General features: G+C 31.9%; 1 long non-coding RNA gene across 1 annotated transcript; it reads left to right on the forward strand.

The window, feature by feature from the left end:
• Nucleotides 1–2,302: 2,302 nt before the first annotated feature.
• Nucleotides 2,303–4,915, forward strand: LOC110702686. The gene is made up of 5 exons (XR_002507549.1): nucleotides 2,303–2,450; nucleotides 3,255–3,491; nucleotides 4,134–4,266; nucleotides 4,362–4,446; nucleotides 4,564–4,915. It is a non-coding gene; the product is annotated as an uncharacterized LOC110702686 (long non-coding RNA).
• Nucleotides 4,916–8,833: the final 3,918 nt, after the last annotated feature.

Below are 8,833 nucleotides of genomic sequence, written 5' to 3' on the forward strand. Positions count from 1 at the left end.
GTTCCAAACCATATGGAGTTAGTAATCTCATGGATTATGAATGGGGTGTAACCTTCACGGATCAATAGGTCCCTTTTCGTGGTTGCCTTTTATGATTCGTGAACGGCTTACAAGTTCCTTAAAAACTTGTTGGCGACTCCCTACTTTCCTTGTCCCTAATCGTATTATGTCAATTCCCACTTCCTATGAGTGCCAAGCATATTCACAACATGTTTTTACGTAGGCGCACTTCGAACGACGCCGACAGTTATATTTATAAAATTTATTATATTATGTATCAATGAACATTTACGCATATAAAAATGAACATTAAAAAAATACATATTTATAATACTAAATGTTCATTTGCGTATTATTGAATATTTTACAATTAACATATCTTATTATTTTTATGTTATTAACTTTTAGATATGGAGTACTTACTTTTTAATTGAAAGATGTTTTTTTTTTCATTGGTCAATGAATAAATTTGCAACTGATACGTTAACCGCTATAGGTTATTTTAATGCTAATGTTCTTTTTTACAACCATTAAAAAAGATGTTCATTTAAAAAATATTAAATGTTCAATAATAAAATTAAAGTAGTTTGCCAACAATTTCGAATTTCCTCTGTTCGATATTCAAGCCTCATCGCCATCCCAAATCAATTCAAGCCGCTATGCTTTCTCAGTGACGAACGATCCATGGTGAAGGTGATGCGATGAAATCATCTTCCACATCTACTTCTATTCCATGTAATCAAAACCTTCCTTTAAATTTCTGCTTTCAATACGCTTACCACCGCCATAACCACGACTACCACCATAGCCACAACTGTTGCCACTAGAAGCACGACTGAAACTACCATTATATATAATTTCGAAGATCCGAGATTCTTTATACAAATCGAGTGTTTTAAAGTGATCAATTTTGAGATTTTACCGGAGTTCATACTGTAGACGGGACAAGTTATAGATTGTCGCCGGAGAAGAAGAGAATGGCGGTGAAAGCGCCAAAAATGGACGGACTATGCTATAGTTAGAGTTTATATATATATATATAATTTGGGGATGAGATGCGATGATAGTTGCTATAATTTGTAGGGGGAGATAAAGGATGAGAGAGATGTAGTGGGAAAGGGTGTAGGGTTATACAGTGGGGAGGGGTGTAGGGACTTCTACCTACCCTGGAGTGTAGGTAAAAATTTATACGTGTCGTGGACACAAAAATGAAATTTTGGCACGGCACGGGCACGGTGGCCGGCCCGTGGGTCAGAAAGCTGACACGGCCCAGCACGACAAGCATTATTGTTTTTTGTTAAATTAATAAAATTATTTATATAAACTTAAACGTAATTTATTAATGTAATCTTAATTAAATTAAGGTTGTTCAATTAAAAATATATTAACATTAACATAAACAATTAATAAAATTATTAATATAAACTTAAGTTGTTAAAAAAATAATTATATATCGATTTATTGTAATATACATATATATTAAGAATTAAAAAAAAAATCGGCTTGGCACGTGGCCCGGCACGGCACAACCTGCTAGGCACGTGGGGTCGTGTCATGCCGTGGGTTGGGGTGTACCAAAAGTTGGCACGACACGCTTCCCCCTTTGGCGCGGCCTGTGACGGCCAGGCACGCCACGATGTCCATCTTTACCTGCTGCACCCCCTTCACCCTCCGCGCGTGTCCTGCCCCACCTCTTTTCGTTTATGAATTTTATTAGATGTTCATTTTTATGACACAAACTTTTTGTTCATCAAATTAATATATTTTCTGAATTAAATTTTAAGAAGTTTTTTATAAATAAAAATGAGAGTAAATTTATTTATAAAGATTACTGCGTTCAAATCATTTTTATTATAAGAAATATTATATCATGTTCGTTTTTGTTTATTCGTGTTTCAATAAATGTTCATTTTTGTATCATTGGATGTTCATTTCAAAAGCAACGTGTAAGTTTTACAACGCAAATGCATAGGTCTTAGAATTGTAAAAATATAACTAAAACCTTGTTAAAAAATAATTTTCAATATAAACTAACTCAATTTAATTACAATAATAACGCATTTCCATACAACTATTCTATTACATGTAATTATTTTATAAACGTGAAAATGAACCAAATGTACATATGTGTGTGGTTAAATGAACATTCTTTGTTAGATTTGGTATAATAAAGTGTGTGTATATATATATATATATCCGGATATCCCTACCATATAAAAAGTTGAAACTTACTCTTATGAATAGTGTGTTGACGTTATATACCCTTAACAAAATTTTATTTACCTATCTACCCTACGTTTATTATTTGACCTCTTCCTCTCTTCCTCAACTTTCAATAAGTTATCCAAAGATCACTACTTTTCATCTTTCTCTATGATCTTTGATGGAGATCTAAATCACCTCTTCATCCTCATCTCCACCGTCACCACGGTCCACATTCACAATAGCAGGTACTCTTCTTCTCTATTTTAAAGACTTTCTTTGTCCTTTTTCTATATAATGGTGTGCATTTGGTTTTCTCAATCAAGGGTTTCAATTGATTGATTTTACCAATTGCGCTTTTCTTAGGCTTTTACACCATCTGAAATCTGATTTAATTTATCAATATGATTTAATATTTCATCAATTGTTTCCTCTTCATATACGCCCCGTTTCACCTGGTAACTTCATTAGTTGTCATTAGTATTTTAAGGACTATTTGTATATTTTAAATTATTTTTATAGATGTTTTTAATCGAACATGTTTGTTGATGGCTTTAACGTTTCTTCCCAGATTCCTGGTAAATTCATGCGTCTTTTGATTTTTTATTTCTTTTTTAATTTTTTTTCTTTGTAACTTGATTCTATTGATAATGTTCTGAATTTTGCTATATTCATTGCTATTTTTTTATTCTGAATTTTGTCATTAGTTCATGTGAGCCTATTTAATTTTAGTAGAAATTCTGAAATTGTATATGGAAGACTATTATTTAACCTGAACTATGTTGCCAGAAACTCTTCACTTCACTAGCAAAACTAATGTCTAATAATTCACACTCCAACATCACTTTATTATGGATCATAATTATGAGAATTTTCATAAAGCAACCACGCTTGATACTTTGATAGGGATCCATATGTTTATTATGAGTTCTTCTATTGTTATATTTATCTTAGAAAGAGTCAATTCTATAAGATGATTTGACATTGATGATCTTATGGAATGTTATATCTGTGTTACAGCACTAAAAGTGATGTGGTTTTTTTTATTGTAGTTATATCAACCTTGTCACTAGAATAAAAAAACCACTATTTATAAGAGTTAAACTGCTTTTATGGAGGAGAGAAACCTCAGAAAGCGCTTCAATGGAGAAATCATCATTTGTTTGATGGATTGGAGAAGAAACAGAAGAAAGGTAGAGGAAGAACGAGAGACAAAAGAGGTGTTCGAAGAGAAAATCAGGCTCACAAATGTAATTGGCACGTGATGTTACAGTTCATAAAGGGCCAAGGTACTCCGTAATTCATCAAGCTATTTTAAAAGTGAAGGATGTACTACCTCTATTCCACGGTGTTTTTAACTCCATCATAAGTTAGATCATAGATTTTAAGTGGGCAAATATTGGGGGATGGAGGGATTTATTACACAGATAGAAGCCTAGAACAAGTAAATTTGTTCACTAAATGAGAATCTTATTATGCATGCGAAAAGAGGAGATACAACAATGGCCGCTAGGTGAAAGTGTTGTTGAGTATGAAGGTTTTTCTTTCACAATCTCAGGTTTAGACAAAACAATAATTGACTTAAATTGAAATATAAAAAATAAACTAAAAATACTTAAAACCTTCTAATATTTTGACATAACGTCTTAATCCGAAAGATAAACTAAAAATCAGTCATTTTACTTCTCTTATGTCACCTATGTTCTCGGTTCTCAAAATAAGATAGTTTTGCATCACATACTGTCATTTCATTTCGTAGTAACTGATTTGTTGCTTTTTCAAGTGACTAGATACTTGATATATGCTCATATAAATATTATGGCACCTCTTCGTTGTAAATTTATTGAATTATATTCTTTTTGCTTCTTTAATGTATTGATCTTGAAGGATTCTCAATCTATCATTTAACAATTTTCTTCATCATGATGTAGGCTTTGGAAGGAAGGGGTTTTGCCACTCTTCCCTTTTTAACAAGTCTTTTGTTGGCAAGGAGCTTGTCAAAGATGTTGTGTTTCCCGTTGTTGTTAATGTCAATAGCCATGGTATTGTGACTGATTGCAGAAGGTAAGTTCTCCTTATCTTTTGTAGTACAGATTTTATTTTGTTAGATTATATATAGCCAAAGCTTATTTGTTTTAAGTGTAATATTTTTATCGTAGATTTCAAGTGTAGAGAACTAGAGAAGTAAATTACCAAGTCACTCTTAATCCAACACCACCCCTGTTTTTCCCATACATCATCTTGGTATGTAATTTTGCTTAGTAGCCTTTTTTTTTTTCATGTCCTGGGTTCTTTTAACTTTAATTACTCTTCTGCCTCTTTCCTTAACTATGTACTGTTATTTTTTTTATGCATCCACAGGTCAAGATGCTTAAAAAGGTGTGATAAAATTATAGACGGGGCAACAAATTGCTTGGAGAGGATTATAAGACGCAAGGCCATGGTTTCCAACTTTCAACAGGCTGCTTTCTGGTGTTTTGACAGTAGCTCCCTTCATATTATCATCTGTACACTAATGAATATTGCTTTGATAGAATTTTCTTTCGATTTACAAGATATTTCACCTTTTAAAATAGATTTTGACAATGTGGCATTCATTAGTAAGCATAATTCATATTGTATTGGAGTTTCATTCTGTAGTATTTTATAAGAACTTAAGTTACACAATTATATACAAGGTTATGGAAACAGTGCACACTTATATCATTTTTAAGCTATGTGCTTCAATGATTTTCTTTGAATGACTCTTGCAAACGTAGGCTCTAAGAAATTATGCCAAATACCTAAAATATCACACCAATGATCTACTTTTCAGTAAACCTACAATAAATTCTTTATTTGTTCAATGAAAATCCTACACACTATTTAATTAGCTTATATCATTTTAAAACTATAGGCTTGGTGTGGATCAAAATGACTAACTAAAGTTCCTTTAATCACCATAGCTCACCCTCCACTAGATTTGAACTATATTGAAGTGAGGGGGTGGAACTCGAAACATTTGATACATTATGCATGCTTGCCATTAACTGCTTAGTAAGTGTATAAAGGCCTACCTAACAAACTTTTAGTATTAAGGCAATTCAACCATAACAACTAACCATCCGCGCGCGTTGCGCCCGTAGTATATATATATATATATATATATATATATATATATATATATATATATATATATATATATATATATATATATATATATATATATATATATATATATTCCGAGCACAATGTATATGTCTCCTTCAACATTCTAACTTGATTATACTGTATAATAAGAGAACAATTAAGTTTTTCAATAATAATAACAACACATTTTTAACAAAAGTACGGGAAATCTAAGAATTCAAAATTGAACATTTACGCATGAATAACAATTACGAATTCAGAAATGAAAACACTATAAAGATATAAAATCTTTCAATATAGAATGAAAACGTAAAAAAATCTAAATGAACATGTATTAAATTCTAAATGAACATGTCTTAATATGAAAAAGAACATATATCAAAATCCAAAAGAATATCTATTAATATGAAAATGACCATTAATAGTAATTCAATATGTCATAATACAACTTGATATGTATTGATATAATATGTGGATGAAATACCATAAGATTATATTACAATTTAAATAAGAATCATCAAAGGTCAATGATGAATGAAGAATATATGTGATTTATTTTTGAACATTTTTTAACATATGAAATTATGGATGAACATACATTAATATATATATATGTGTGTGAATATACACATATCCAAATGAACATCTACATATCAAATTCGAATAAACATATGTCAATATTAGAATTAAAATTTATGTAGTATAATATTCAAATGACGCTCATAAGCATATATTAACTTAATATGAAGTGAATCATCTATTATTATAGTATACGTGGAAATTTTCAATATGAGAGTGAATATATAGGTATTTAAATCCAAATGAACATTTGTTTAAACAAAAACTTTTGCATGCCCCCGGTTTACAATAATTTTATTGTACATCGAACATTTTTGCGAAAAGTGGCCCTTTTTCTTTACAAAAGTGACCCATATTTTCACAAAAGTGACTTTTTTTTTTTTTTTTTTTTTTTTTTACAAAAGTGACCCCCTTTTTTTCGTATAAGTGACCCTTTTTTTCCACAAAAGTGACCCTTTTTATCACAAAAATTTCTGCTAATGCTTCCAATTACCATACAAGCATCGTCACCATCATTACCTTTGGAAGCAAGGAACGAAGACCTTGATGCCGCGATCGATGGAATGAACGGCCAAACACTCAACAACCGTTAGATCACTGTTGACGAGGCTCAAGCTCGCGACAGTGGTAGCGGCGATGGTGGCTTCCCGTAGTGGGTGAAAAATAAGTGAGGAGAGAGAGAGAGGCTCAAGCTTGCCGCGGTGGTGGCGGCGGCGGTGGCTTCCGTAGTGAGTGAAAAATAAGTGAGGAGAGAGAGAGAAACTAATAAAAGAAAGTAATGAAGAGGCTCACTGCTATTGATTTACAATAGCATTATTGTACATCCGATTTTTTTGAACATTTGTGTTGTTTAAATGCAGTATACATTCATTAATATGTAAATGATCATACACAAAACTAGTGTAATCTTTTCTCAAGACTGAACCCTAGTAGATTTAAGGTAAGAATGTAAATGATCATATACTAATATCATAATGAACATCTATCAAAATGAAAATGAACATTAACCTAATAGTCTTTTTTAATATAAACTAATAATTTAAATATGAGTAATTGTACGAAAACTCACCTAATAATTAAGAAAATTAGCACAATTATACTCTATACTTAATTTTCAATGGCAAACAATTTTATAAGTCCTTATGATTTTTATAAATATAAACCTACAACTACAAACATGTATATTTTGAAAATTAAAATCAGCATGACCACTACAAAAATGTACAACTACAAACAAGTACCTATGAACTTTAGTAAGTTATAAATGATCATTATACCTTGGAATTCGAGACATTTAATTTTCCGCAGGACCACTCGACATTATTATATCTTTAGAAGTTGAGGATCAATAATCACGGGAGATTTAGGTTGACTTTTTTTTTTTTTTTTTTTTTTGGAATGTCTCCAGTCTTTTTTGAATAGGAATATCGTCATCTCTGTTTTGCATATTTTTTTTTTTTCATTTTCGAAAAGTAAACTAAATTGATAAATAAACAACTTCACATTAAGTAAATAGCGCTTACAAAATGCAGATGTTCTTTGTTGCTTTTTAGAACTACCTTTTATGGTCTACAAAAGAAATTAAACAAATTAGGAAAAATTGTCAAAACTAATACAAACTTTCATCGGTCCGCCAAAAAGAAGTCGTACTTTTGATTATTTCTAAATAATACAAACTTTGGAGGGTGTCCGCTATAAACAAGTTATTTTACCTGCAACCTGAATGACCGATCATTTTTTTAATAAATTTGTTTATCTATTTAATTAACTCTTAACAACAACTTTAATGATTGTTAATTATTAATAAAAATATATTAAATAAATTTCTTCAAAAATATAATTAAAAAAAAAATGAGTCTTCCACCAGCCACCATCGAGCACCGGCGCCATCCCCCCGGCACTGGCAGCGCCCAGACTCCATTGCTCGGTGCCGGCGCCGACTCCCCTCCCCCCACACGTCACCCCTTTTCACTCTTCCTCGACACTAGATGAACCACCGAACTCCCTCCTCCGCAAAATCGCCAAAATCCCTCCCAAAAATCTCCTTCCCCCGCTAAACCACCAAAAACCCATGTTCCACCTTCGAAAAACCCTTACTGAACCCTCTATCGGTTGCTGGGAGGCCCGATTTGGGTTTTAGAGTGAGAGATGGATTTTTTTTTGGTGGTTTTGTAATGGAGGGAGGATTTTGGGGGAGGGTGTTCGGTGGTTCAAGTCAACGGTTGGGAAAGGGGGAGACGCGCGAGGGAGGGTGTCGACGCCGGCGCCGGAGGAGGGGATCTAGGCGCGTCCGACGCCAAGAGGCAGGTAGGGTGGAAGTGGTGGCTGAGTTGCTGGTTTGGGTGGGGATGAGTTTTTTGTTTTAAGAAAATAAAATTAAATACATTAATAATCTTTTAAAAATAAAATACACTAAATAAATAAATAAAAATCAAATTAAATTGCTAAACCAATAAAATTTTGACACGTGTCCCGTATAACCTGCTAATCAAGTTACTAACAAGTTAAAACTTGTTTTTGGCGAACACCCACCGAAGTTTGTATTATTTAGAATTAATTAAAAGTTTGACTTGTTTTTGGCGGACATAAAGTTTGTATTATTTTTGACAATTTTTCCAACAAATTACTACTTTCTTTACTCGTTTTTGAACAATGTATTGTAATTACTACTTTGTTTACTAGATTTGAACAATATTTTGTACTTAATTAGTTATGATGAGCAAAAATCGTGATGTTTAATCATAAAAAATGCACAAATTAACTTACAATTATGATTTTTTTAGAGATTTTTCTTTTGCTAGTGCAATTTCTTTTCGTATATCACTCATTGTTGTTGAAATTGTAATAAATTTACATATTTTTTTCCAGAATTGTGCAATTTGAAAAGGTTTGATGAGAGAGAAAATGGAGAAGAACGATGTAG

This window comes from Chenopodium quinoa, unplaced genomic scaffold (assembly GCF_001683475.1).
Source record: "Chenopodium quinoa cultivar QQ74 unplaced genomic scaffold, ASM168347v1, whole genome shotgun sequence".
Taxonomy (NCBI): Eukaryota; Viridiplantae; Streptophyta; class Magnoliopsida; order Caryophyllales; family Amaranthaceae; genus Chenopodium; species Chenopodium quinoa.